This window comes from Eretmochelys imbricata, chromosome 22 (genome assembly GCF_965152235.1).
Source record: "Eretmochelys imbricata isolate rEreImb1 chromosome 22, rEreImb1.hap1, whole genome shotgun sequence".
NCBI lineage: Eukaryota > Metazoa > Chordata > Testudines > Cheloniidae > Eretmochelys > Eretmochelys imbricata.
In genome coordinates this window covers 4,888,281-4,902,163 of record NC_135593.1, presented here as the reverse complement: position 1 = coordinate 4,902,163, position 13,883 = coordinate 4,888,281, and the positions used below count along the sequence as shown (strand labels likewise).

The window sequence follows — 13,883 nt, the reverse complement described above, 5'->3', positions numbered from 1 at the left end:
ACGGGTTTATAGTCATGCACGACAGTCGCTGAGGTTGTGTTGCCCTCGACGTGAAAGGCAGCCACGTTCTCCTGGCTGCTCACCATCATCGTCTGCTCAGTCACTTCCCCGTTGCTTCCACTGCTGGTGATTTGGATGATCTGCAGGAGACACATCGCACACGGTGAAATGTTTTCATTGGACTTTGCTGCCTCTCAGGCCATTTGCCTGGGTAGGGGCTCTGTAAACAAACAGATGGACGATAAAAGGCCAGCCAAGTATTGGGCCTGCTGGCCATGACGGTGCCCTCTGGTGATACGGCCTGCGCCAAAGGCTGCTGGCTGGCATTTACCAGCTGGGCAAAGCCTGAGAGGGGTGAATTGCACAGAAGATCCACAGTAAAACAGCAATAGGCATAACTGAACTTTGAGCTTTTCTCTTCCAACAAAGCTGGATTGGAACGTGGACACAGAGTCAGCATTTGGGAACAAGAGCATAACAGTGTGTATGAGTGTAAGAGGGTGGCTTGCCTCTTTAAGGGCCAGAGGTCTGAGGCCAGCCAGCCCTGGTCAATTATCAGAACCAGCTGGAAAGGGAGTAGGGGATTATAAAAGCCAGCAAGTAACTCAACTGTGGGGGTCCTGAGTGTCTCCTGCAGTGGTCCCTGAAGAAGGGTGGTTCCAGGTGGGAAGCCCTGGGAGTGTCGCTGGGTAGCAAGCCCCAGATGGAAATTTTGATTTTCCTTTTCTGAGTTTGGTTCTTTGGACAATCAGTGGAGCCCAGTATAACAATAGCAACAGACGCTTTATGTTTCCTACGGGGAACTGTTTGGAAGTGGCACCTCCCGGGGAGCTGTCTGAGAAGCCACAAGGCTGAAGAAGCCATGTTGTAAGCAGCCACTAACACTGGAGGTTGTTAATTAACCCCGTGTCAGAGTGAGTTCTTACGTGGCAGAAGATCCAGACACAATAAAGTATAACACGTGATGCCAGGGGTAATCCAGTCCTAGACAGCAGGAGAGAACATTCAGAGCTACATGGCAGGGAGCGGAATAACTCTATGACGACAGAACTGATTTAAAAGGTCTAGCAGCCAGCTGCAATTTTGGAAATATGAAAGCTTCTTTGACAAGAGACCAGATAGTGTGTGGGATACAAGACTCACAAGTACGAGAGTGGTTGCTCAGCTGTGTTGTGGACAGCACTCACTCAGCCCTCCTCTCCAGCATGGTCAAGGATGGGCACGCAAAGATGTGTCATCATCACTCATAGGTGGCTCTGCAGGCATGGTGGGCTTGGTGCTATCTTTGGAGTCCATTTCTGCTGCACGTTAAATGCAAACCCAGAGATGCTGCCTTCTCCCTGAGGAGCTGGGCTTTATATAGAGTCTCTTTATATAAAAGTGGAATGGGCCAAGGGGTGTTTCCCCTTCCGTATTTCAGCAAACGTTCTTGCCAAGAACAGATCAGCCAACTGACAGGTTATTATCCTGGGTTTGATCTGATGAACCTTCAACAAACTTTCCCTTTCATTAGTATAGAATGGAAAGAAGGTATAAAGGAAACGCGATCTTTTACATTTTGTACTGAGGTTTATTAGGTGATTTTTTACAAAAAAGATCCCCCCTCTAAATTTGGGTGTGTTACTATTGTATAATATTTATATTTCATAAATATCCAGCAGCCCCAATAAGAACCGGGCCTCATTGCAACAAGTGCTGTACAAAGACATGAATATGTGGTCCCTGCCCCAAAGCATTTAGAGTCTAAAAAAAGGGGGAAAGTATATAGTTGTTAAATAAAAAAATACAGTTATCCCTGTATCTTAATGAAGTTTGAGATACCTTCTTAAGAGCTTGAAAAATCTGAGTTGTAGATTGTCTGAGTCTCTTCCCGAGAAAGTGACATGTCTACCACAATAAAGACCAGATGAAAGGGATGTTCCGGATTTAAAGCCAAGCAGCACTTCCCCCCCCCCAGGGGCTGTAGATGGACTTGCCTGAGTCCACTCCAGAGCTCTGGGATGACACTAACCACTGACACCAAACCATGAGTGGGTTGCACCACCAGAGAGGAAGGGGGGAGGAAATTAATGTGTCAAAGGGACATTGTCCACTGGATGTTCACACCAGCAGGTGAGGAAACTGAGGCAAAGGACACTATCGGGGTGGATATTTTACTTACTAGTCGCATAGACATTTGTTGATGTATTATTGTGTTCTCCCAAATTTATAATGCATTGCTTTTCTTCTTTAAAAAGTTTCCTTGATATTATACACACAGGGCTTGTGAGAGGATAAATATTGCCTGCTAAGGGCGCCCAGGGGAGGTATTTAGTTTTCTGTGTGGTGGCTCAAGCTGGTATGTTTGTTATGTAACCCTTCTGCCCATCAGAGTTGGCAGCAACAAGGGCCAGGTTCAGTATCTAGGGGTTCCATTCCAATAACACAATGCAAAACCTGCTCGAGCCCCCACGCAGTGACCTGGGACAAATATATACCACCCCCGCTGGGCGCCTCCAAGAGGCAATACTTCTCCTCTCGCAAGCACGGAGTTTGAGTGTAGCAAAAAGCCTTTTAATAACAGAGATAGACAATGTGGCATTATGTTGGGGAAACACCACGAACAGGATTCATAACACAACCCATGAGCAAAAACCCACCCGAAGCAAATTGGGGCATGTCCTTTCCCTTGGGTTCTTGAGTCCAGCAACCCGAAATCACCCAAACTCCCTGAAGTCTCTGTCCCTGGTCAGGGCAGCCCCAGAGTTCGAAAGTTTATCTGCAGAGTTTTACCTCCCAACCTGGGTGGAGATGGGGGGTGAGGGGGGGGAGAAGAGGTAAGGGGCACCTTACATGATCTGAAACTGGCTGCCCCACAGCTCCATAGGGCTTTGCTCCTCTCCGTTCCGCCCCACCAGCCAGTCCACAAACTGCTCCGCTCAGCTCCGCGTCCCACAAGCAGCTCCCACCGTTCAACGAACTGCTCCGCTCAGCGTCCCACAAGCAGCTCCTGCCGTCCCATGAACTGCTCCACCAGCCGGTCCACAAGCCACTCCAGCCGTCCCGCAAACTGCTCCACAATATATCTTCAGGCTCCCCCACTACTTAACACAACACTCAGTGATTTCAGCTCTTAGTCAGTTTTTAGCTCTTTTGTGATTTCAGCTTGTAGTAGGAGAGCCTTACTGCTGGTGCACCATTAGCCCAAAGCAAATTCAGCTCAGCAGCCTGTAACCAGACTCCTAATGGAGTCAACATTAGCTCTGACATTCCACAGTGGAGAGAGGAGGAAGTGCTATTAACATGTAAAGCCCTCACCAGGGAGCCCATACCACCAAGTATAAATACCTGTTCCCACTCTCTCTCAATTCACAGAATTTTGGAACCCATGTCCCTTGCCTAGCGAGTGCTACTTAGTTGATGGCAAGTCCCTCCATCATAACAAAAGGCCCAGTACGGTTCCAAGCACAGTTCCCATAATAAGGGTAATAACAATTTATTCTTCCTGCCCCAATAACAGAGACACTGGGGATCCCACAGCAGCCAAAGTGACCATTTGGGCAGCTATGGACTCATTCTAGGCGGGGTGGGTGTGCCTATGCAAATGAGATCAGCCCCTGAAGTTCTTTTCCACAACTTGCCACACCTCACTACCAGATGTCAGGGTGGAGCTCATCCTGACTCTGCTTACAGTTATATTTAAGAAGAACAGCTAGATGTTAGAACCTGGCCCTTTGTTGCTGCTGACAGCACCTGGCAGAAGGGTTACACCGGTTTATAGCTTCCTTGTGATTTTAAAAGCTAAGAGTCTGCCTCTCACAGGATTTGTGACCAGATTACTCCTGGCTGTACTCAGTTTGCTTTGCACATTTTTAATCCTTTTGGCATTTCCTTGTTTTTTTTATACTCTCTTTCTTCCTCCTGGTTTTTCTCGCACTGCTACATACACACACTGGCCTTATTCTGCTTTGGTGCAGTTGAAAAGGGCAGTTTCCAGTACATGTAGATTGGTGTACTGGAAAGGGGCAGGTGGTGGCTACAAAGATAAAACCCCTTTGTAAAGCCCCTGCCTCATTGTGGTGTCTTCCTTGACAGCGACTGCTTAGATAAGGCTGCAAGATCCTGACTACTGCCTAAAACCTGGACACCTCAGGATTAGGACTCTGGCCACAGAATGGGAAAGGGAATCCACCAGCGATCCTGATGTCTCCTCCGGCCTCAGAGAGATTGGATGTTAGTTATTATATTACATGGACAATCTTTTTGTTCTGTGTTTGTACAGCGCCTAGCACAACGGGATCCTAGCACCTGACCAACGCTCCAAGGCACTGCTGCAATACGCTGAGTACATTACTATGATCACACCTTGAAGGAGTAGGGCTTCATGGGGAAACCCTGCACTAGAGGAGATCCTTCCCTTCAGGCCGTGCTCAGAGTGGCGATGGGTAACTTCTCTTCTTCTCCCGGATGGCCCACCTGTGGAGTCCCCCAAGGGCCCCTCCCCCTGTCCTGTTTGCAGTCCATAAGGATGAATGCTAGCCTGAAGTGCTGAACGATGGGGTTGGTAGAAGCTCCCAAGGGAAATGGCGGCTTTCTAATGCCGCCTGCGAATGGGGCTTTTTCCATCCTCCCTGTCTGATAGCTTTGTCGGGGAGCAGCCCGCTAGGATTTGTGGCTCTGGCTGCCCCAGCTCATTCAGAATGGCCCCAGCTGTTGGTAAGCCAGGACGTCCCACATCCCCTGATGGGGAAACGCTCCCTCCTCCTGTCACGGCTCCCCATCCAGGGCTGTGGGATCTCCTGAAAGCTGAGTGTATCTGCGGGGTGGGGAAGCTTGGTTCGGAAGCCCTCCCACAATCGTCCCCCCACCACTCCCCGCCAGGCTTCAGAGCCTGACCTCCAGCCAGAGCCGCAATAGCTACACAGCTGTTTTTAGCCCCATAGTGCAAGCCCTGTGAGCCCGAGTCTATCAAGCTGGCCTCTGAGGCTCACTAACGCTTGTTGTGTAGATGTACCCACAGAAGCCTGATCCTCTTCTCCCTGTTTATACACACCCCTGGCAGGCTAGCCTTCTGGACAGCCACAGGAGGCGAGGCACTCAGCACCTCAGGACTGGGTTCTTTATGAGCAGCCTTATCCAGTTCCTGTTTTGTACACGGCAAGATTTTTTCTGTAAGCCTGGGGGTCTGACCCTGTGCTCTCGCCTATAGGAGTTTTGCTGCTGACTACCCTAGGGGCAAGCTTAGACTCCATCAAAATTAGGACCAACAGTCGCAAAAGGAGCCACTGATTTTTGGCTGTGAGTGCTCATCTGGAGTCACTTCTGGTCCAGATTTGCAGCTGCTGAGCACCCACAACTCAGACTTCAACTGGAGCCAGGGGTGCTCAGCACCCTTGAAAACCTGTCTCCTGCTGGACACTCAGATTCAGCGACCATGTTTGAAAATTTTGCCCTGGCTCTCCTTCCTGTTGGCTTGGTACTTGGGGGAAAACCCCTTCACAGTTTACTCAGCTGAGGTTCACATCAACCACAAAAAACCCAACAACCTCTTTTGCTTCCCGAAACTTGATGTATGTCACTATCTAAGCAAAACACATCAAATGGTGTGTTTAGATTCCAACAGAGAGCCGTCAGAAAGGACCAGCTATTTCTCAGGTCAACAGGATTTTCTGTTGGGTTAAGAGCTCTTCCTGCAAATGGGGGTAGATGAGAAAAATGAGGCTTTTGGGATAGCCACAAAAAACTAACACACACCTTTGTGAGATACAGAAAACCCCCTCTTTGGACAATCCTGCATTGATCACAAGGTGACTGGCTCATCCTTCTATGGACCACTTCCCCAGCTGACTGAGCCTATGCAGAGCCACCAGTATGTATTGTTTCTGTTTGGTGGACTGTCACTTGCTTTTAATCTCTTGATATTTTTTACATTTGAGATGTCAGGATACAATCTAGGAATAATGTGGTTCTCGTAGCCTTCCATTAAGAAAAAAGAAATCAGTTTGATCAAAGTATTACGGATGTATAACATTATAGGCACAAGTGGTCCTGGTATTGGAACATACTCCCGATAAGCAACGTTGTACTTTTTAACAAATGCATCACGTGAACATTTACTGCCCTGCATCCTTATCCCCCAGGACCATCTTTCTTTGCAGGTGAAGTTCCCGCTGTGCAGAGGGTCAGCACAAGTCCTGCACACCACTGAAATGTCATTTAATTCCTACATAAAGCTGAATCTTCGCTATGATGTGCTGAACTGGATAATGGGAATTCACAAATCCAAACAGTCTCTATTGTATTGACTTGACCATCACAGACTTGTGTCCATGGTTTTGTAAATGTCCTCCCAGGACCTGATTCTCCCTTGGGTTTTGGAGCAGGCTATTGGTGAAGAGGGTCCTACATGGGGATGTTGGCAATGGGATGTGGAAACAATGTGTTGGATGTTTTCTCCAGGCCTACAAGTTTATTCCCACAATGCCAAGGGACAGAAAGGGGACCACCCTCGTTCCTCTCATTGTGGTTCTCCTGGCCATTATCCTTGTGGGCACCATATTGATTGAAACATACTGAAAAAATAAGGCAGAGAACTGAAGGAATCTGTGAAAGTCACAGAGGCAGAAACACCTTATTTTAAAGGGAATTAAATCGTTGCACTGTGTACAAGCTGCTGTCCAGTGTTAAATATATTCAGCTGAACAGCTAAGGAAACACTCAGATGCTGCTTGTGAAAGGGATGTGCCAAGTACAATATTAGGAGTGGGACAAATGAAATATCTGACAAATTTTTATCCTATATACAATGGGCCAAATGAAACCCTGGTGTAATTCTATTGGCATCAGCAGAATCACACCAAAGAGCTGATCTCATCTAGTATGAGCCCATGCTTCACACTGCAATAGCAAACAACCTATACTAGGGTTGGCATTTGGGTGCAATTTTCAATGAGTCTAACTTCTAATCACGAGAAATGTCAGATCTCCTTGAATTGCTGGGTGTCAGTTGTGGCATATTTAACACTGGATCTAAAATAATTCATATTGGCACAGTTCTGTGGGACACTTTTATTTATATATACACATAGATTACAGCTGGTTGAAAAAAATGAAAGAATAATTTCACAAACTAATTTGATATTTCAGCGTTGTTTTCATTCTGAAGGGTTCAAAATGGGACCATGTCTTTTGTTTTTTACAGACAATTCTGAGGCTTTTTTATCATGACAACTGACAGTTTTGTTTCCAGAAAACCTGATTTTTGAAAAACAAAAAAATTCTGACCATTTTGACGTTTCTGATAAAAATGTTTAAAAATCACTAAATTTATCAAAAAACAAAATTTCAACGTTGACCATTTTTACCCCCCCAAATCATTTTAAATAAAAGACCACTTTTTGACAAACTTTTTAATTTAAAAAATCAATCAGTTCTAACATATATAAGTATAAAGATTTTGTGTGTGTGTACGAAAGAGAAAACCAAATTTCTAGTTTACTGATCCGTGTGTTCTGAGCTAGAATTACATATTGTGTCTCTAGATTTTTAAATGTGCTAAGCAGATCTCAACAACTGCTGTTGACTGAAAACTGTTTGAATAATCAGATTTAGATGTAACTTCCAGTTGCTCTGTTCATGGGAAATATTTGGTTATCTTTAAATCAATTCAGGAGTTTTACTAATAACTCCCAAACATTTTCATTTGCAGACCTTGCCCTTAGATATAAGGAAGTGCTTTGTTAGTAAGGACTTCGAAATTTCGCTTTGAGGCTGACCTTTATACATTCTACTTTCACATTTTAGCTGTTAAGTTCCTTATTTATCGGTCTGAGCCAGTTGTCGTTATCAGCTCTTTCCCTGCATTGACTAATTAATTAGCTTGACAAGTTATTTGTGACAGATGCTGCCATCCAATTGCCTGTCAGATTTATACTGTCCCGCCAAACCTCCTGTGTTTTGTCACTAGAATTCAGAGGTGGTACCTTTGACTCTCCGCTGCCATGCCCCACATGTAAAGGGCTGTAAGCTGCATGGACGGCATTTTTACTGTAGTGTTTCTTCCAGGCTATCAAAATGGCCCTCCCTGGCAACAAGGGGAGGTGGTTCAGCAGACAGCGATGGTAAACAGACAGGGGAACACTGCTGGGTTCTGTATCCAAACAGCAAACACAGTGGTATTCACAGATTCCAAGGCCAGAAGGGACCATTGTGATCATTGTAGATAGAAAGTTGTCTAGACTGTCGGGCTCAATGGGTAGTGATCAATGGCTCCATGTCTAGTTGGCAGCCAGTATCAAGTGGAGTGCCCCAAGGGTCGGTCCTGGGGCTGGTTTTGTTCAATATCTTCATAAATGATCTGGAGGATGGTATGGATTGCACCCTCAGCAAATTTGCAGATGACACTAAACTGGGAGGAGAGGTAGATACGTTGGAGGGTAGGGATAGGATACAGAGGGACCGAGACAAATTAGAGGATTGGGCCAAAAGAAATCTGATGAGGTTCAACAAGGACAAGTGCAGAGTCCTGCACTTAGGACGGAGAATCCCATGCATTGCTACAGACTAGGGACCGAATGGCTCGGCAGCAGTTCTGCAGAAAAGGACCAAGGGGTTACAGTGGACGAGAAGCTGGATATGAGTCAACAGTGTGCCCTTGTTGCCAAGACGGCCAATGGCATTTTGGGATGTATATGTAGGGGCATTGCCAGCAGATCAAGGGACGTGATCGTTCCCCTCTATTCGACATTGGTGAGGCCTCATCTGGAGTACTGTGTCTAGTTTTGGGCCCCACACTACAAGAAGGATGTGGAAAAATTTGAAAGAGTCCAGCAGAGGGCAACAAAAATGATTAGGGGACTGGAACACATGACTTATGAGGAGAGGCTGAGGGAAATGGGATTGTTTGGTCTGCGGAAGAGAAGAATGAGGGGGGATTTGATAGCTGCTTTCAACTACCTGAAAGGGGGTTCCAAAGAGGATGGCTCTAGACTGTTCTCAGTGGTAGCAGATGACAGAAAGAGGAGTAATGGTCTCAAGTTGCAGTGGGGGAGATTTAGGTTGGATATTAGGAAAAACTTTTTCACTAGGAGGGTGGTGAAACACTGGAATGCGTTATCTAGGGAGGTGGTGGAATCTCCTTCCTTAGATATTTTTAAGGTCAGGCTTGACAAAGCCCTGGCTGGGATGATTTAGTTGGGGATTGGTCCTGTTTTGAGCAGGGGTTTGGACTAGATGACCTCCTGAGGTCCCTTCCAACCCTGATATTCTATGATTCTATGATCACCTGGTCTGACCTCATGTATAACACAGGCCAGAGAACTGCCCCACAATGATTCCTAGAGTAGATCTTATAGAAAAACATCCAATCTGGATTTAAACATTGTCAGTGACCCTTGGTAAATTGTTGCAATGGCTAATAACCCTCACTGTTAAAAATGTATGCCTTGTTCCCAGTGTTGTATGACTACATACCGATGAGCAGGAGACTGCAACTATTGCTCATGTGTTTGAAAGGCTCATTGTTGAGGCCACTTAGGAGCCAGCTGACTGAAGTAATTTCCTTCCAGTACCTGGCTTGCTGGTGGGATGTGACCAAAGAAGATACCCGCTCAGCCACAGACCCAGTGCAACTGACAATGCTACTCAAATCCCAGCACCTGACTGGAGGCTCTGAGGAAAACTACCTAGGCTCTGACCGCAGTCAGTTCATTGAAGCCAATGGGTTGCTCCCATGCTTAAAGTTAATCATCTTCTGAAGTGGTTGGCTGAATTGCGGCCAATTAGTTTGTACTGACCAGCAGGAGAAACATGGAATAAAGCCCATTTGCAGCCCCGTTACGTTAGTGAGGGTGCAATAATGGTATTAGCAAAAACTGGAGATTCCATGCAAGGTGTAGAAGTTGCTACCTTACCCTCGCCTTGTGACAGCAGCTTGAGAGGACCAGGCTATCCTCCACTGAGCAAGACAAACGTTCCAAAGTGCAGTGTAAATGTGTAAATGGCCGTACTCTCTCAATTCCTTTTGTTCTTCCCCATGATTTCAATTTACAGCTGCTGGCTGGATCTTCTAATACTTCACACTAAGATTTACCTCCTTTTAACAAGGTATTGGGAGCTCCATAGCGTTTTGTGACAAGACCCTCAACAGGGGCCAGATCCCCAGCTGCTGTAAATCTGTGCAGTTACATTGATTTTAATGGAGCTGTGCCAAATTACACTAGTTGGGGATGTGGCTGAAGTGTCTTCCCCAGGTGGTGACAGTTTTACCTCCCTTCCCCATACATTTATTTTACCTTCCCGCAGATGAGCCACTGGTAGTTCTCTGCTGCAGCCTCCACACAAATTATATTGTCAAAAACTCCAGGAACAAATTGGATGAGGCTCTGATAGCACTGTTGGCAGAACGTGGCCAGTTCAAGGTCCTGCATATAGGTGCTCATAGTACACAGATCATATCCCAGAAGGCTCTGCTTCCAACAAGACCTATTCTGAGTGAGTGAACAGTCGGTTTAAAGTACCATTACGCCTCTAAGGGGGCTCGAAACAAATTTCTAGAAATGTGGATGATTTATTGTGATGTTGGTACTGATTTTGAAACTGTCTGATTATCAGATTTGGAGGGCCTCTCTATGGAGCGGTGTCTGGATCTCTCCTCACACCTTTTTATATAGTCTAGCTCCAGCGGTTAGGTGGAGTTACTCCTGATTTACACCAGTGTCAGTGAGAGGAGAATCAGGCTCCTAATGTTTTTCATCCTACAGTTTGGCTGTGGTGTGTACAAATGAATCGTGCAAACTTTGCACTGAAGCTGTAATAGGCTTCCGTGTTACCAGCGTGAAAAAGTGTTTCATTATGAAGATGGTTAAAGAGACAACGCTGAGCCTGAGCAACATCGCTAGTGGAATCCAGCATTTCACAGCATAGGTCAGAAAGAGTTTATACTGCAACTTGGTAGGTACTGTTGTCTGTCAGCCTGTTTTCTGTCAGCAATGGGCTCTGTTGCCAATTCTACTGCACTCCCCATACCCCTGGCTTTCTCATTATGTCAGGTTGCCCCTTTCAGCTTTTACTTGTAATTACAATGTGACCCTGGGCAAGAGAGATGTTAATTGGCAAGAGAGATGTTAATTTTCTATTACTCAGACATAAAAGCTATGGTCCGCACCTGAAGTTCTGTTAAAATCAGAGGACAGCGTTAGGGGCTGATTCACATCTGATAGGCCTGAGTGTAAATTAGGAGTAACTAACTCCCTTGAACTCATTGGCATCACGGCTGTGTGAGAGGAGATTTGGGCCCTAGGAATGTACCTGTCAGTCCAGTCTGAGCCTTCCCTAGCAGCTTGTAACAAATCTGTGGGTCTCGCATATGCCCTGACATCACCACGATCACACAAGCCGCAGACTGAGAGCTCAGCTGGTTCCACCTTAAAGAATAGGCAGAGCTACTTGGGGTCCCATCCCCATAGCAGTCTCTGAAGTGCACTGACTGGCCCCTCTCCCTCTCTGACAGCGGGGCCCAATGGGAAAAGGGAACAACTCCCCTGCTGGCCTGATTTTCCCCACCAGGAGTAGGTGCAGTGAGGGAAACAATTCATGGCCTTTCTGTGTTCCTCCATCCCTTTCCAGCAGCCTGCACAAACACAGTGGCACAAACACCGGCTTCCTGCTCTTGAGCTGAGGGAGAATCTTCATTAGTCAGCAGCAGTGTAGAGGCTCGTAGAGCCTTTTCTGGCCCCCAGCCTCTAGGGGAAAACAGTCACAGACTCTTGAGCAGGTCTCCGTTTCCATCACATGGTACTCATTATTTTATTGCATGTCTTGCAATATTTGGTATTTTTCTTAAAGCCCCAGCAGCTGGAGTCATGTGATTATGCGAGTGTAGCAAGGCAGATCCTCCTGCTGTGCCCCCTCTTGGCTCGGCACCCCCAGCCTCAGTTTCCTCATTTTAGGGTTCCTCATAAACTCTATCTTTGCTGTTGAGTCCAATACTACCCTTGCTGCCAGCTAATTTGTTAAAATAAATGCACCGAAATAACTCCCCAGAGTCAAAGAGTGCAGTCCATTACCACAATACAAAAGTTTTTTCAGTCTCCTTCTTCAATCAAAGTGGTAGGTGTCCCCTAGCCAACTCAAAACACAAACAAAAAGTACAAAATAAACAGTGTCCACCCACCCTGAGCATTCCAAAAGTGTAAAGTAGCCAAGATCCATCCACCCTGGGCTTAAGCTCTTATCTCCTCCTGGGTTTTTCCCCAGCTCAGGGTTATTCCCTTGTAACTTCCTTCTTCCTGGGCCTGCAGAGGTAAACAAGCAAACATACCTCTGCCATCCTCCTGGCCCTGAGCTTTCCTTGCTGTCACGCTCTTAATCCTTCCTGGGGTTCCCTGACTTGCTGTTCCTTGTCTGGAACACCAGCCCCCAGGACTGTTTCCCTGGACCTTCCTTCTCCTGTGGCCCACAAAGGTCAGCAGGCAAACGTCTCTCCACTGATCTCCTAGCTGTCTTCCATCAGCAGCTTCCAACCACCCCTTCCTGCCTCTCCCAGCTGCTGTCTCACCATTTATATGGGCCAGGTGTCTTCACTCCCATTAGAAGGCCCTTAACCAGGCACCACTATGTTGAGCCCATTCTTTTTTAATGGGGCTAGTCCCCCTGCTGCAATGAGCATCTCAGCTTTCCGTAAAAACAGACAAACCCAAAACCAAACAACCAACTCTAAGTTTCTAGCCCTTGAAAACGTGCCCCCCGAAGACTCAAAATCGAGAAGGCAAATAGAAAGAACCCACACCATATTATTTTTAAAACCTTATGATTTTTAAGCTGATCTTATGATTTTTTGGAGCCTGGCTCGTGATTTTTGAATGCTCTGGGTTGCCAGTACTGCAAGATGCCTTTACTGTCAAGGTACCTGCAATTTTTCATATACGAACGTTGGGAAGACACCCGTCACCAGGACCCAAGGAATCAAAATGGCCTCTGATGAACTTAGGAGCCATGTATTTGAAGTGAGTCTTGCTGATCTGCAGAATGATGTCCATTCAAGCTGTAAATTCAAGCTGATTACGGAGGATGTTCAGGGCAAAAACTGTTTGACCAACTTCCATAGAATGGAATTCACCTGTGACAAAATGTGCTCCATGGTCAAATGGCAGACAATTGATTGATGCTGATGTCAGAACTACTCATGGCTATCTACTGCACCTCTTTTGCATGGGTTCTACCAAGAAGCACAATAACCAGATTCGCAAGACCTCATATGCCCAGCATGAGCAGGTCTGCCAAATTTACAATGAGATGTTGGGAACCATGACACGCAATGTGCAAACTAATGACCTGGTTGGAAGTTGTCATTGAGCTGATCCCAGACATAGAGAAAGCTTATAGATAGATAGACTCATAGAATATCAGGGTTGGAAGGGACCTCAGGAGGTCATCTAGTCCAACCCCCTGCTCAAAGCAGGACCAATCCCCATCTACCCTCTTCATGATGTGTATGTCTACAAAGAGAAGATGCTGAAGAAGCCCAGGTTTGAACTGGGCGAGCTGATGGAATTGCACGGTGAAGGTGTTGGCACTGGAAAACCCTCTGGGGATGAGACAGGTGCTAAAGTAGAGTGAGCCTATGGATATGAGCCCCCTGTTTCTCTTTGGGGAATTCTGTGCTAAAAGATTTAAAAATCTGTGCACAATATTTTAAAATTCTGCATATTTTATTTGTCAAAACAACACAATATAATCACGCCCATTTCAATTATTTTGGTGGTTTATTTCAAAATACCTTTAAACAATACAAACATTGCCCCAGGAGTAGAGAGTTAAAGAAACCCCTATGACAACCCAATTCTTGTTTCTCTGTTATGCTTTTGTCAGGTGCCTCAGTCTGGCTATGTCACATATGCCAGCTT

At 46.2% G+C, this 13,883-nt stretch overlaps 1 pseudogene; it reads left to right on the top strand.

Moving 5' to 3' along the window:
• The first annotated feature begins 275 nt into the window (after positions 1-275).
• On the top strand, positions 276-13,644 carry LOC144278376 (small ribosomal subunit protein eS1A pseudogene; annotated as a pseudogene).
• Positions 13,645-13,883: the final 239 nt, after the last annotated feature.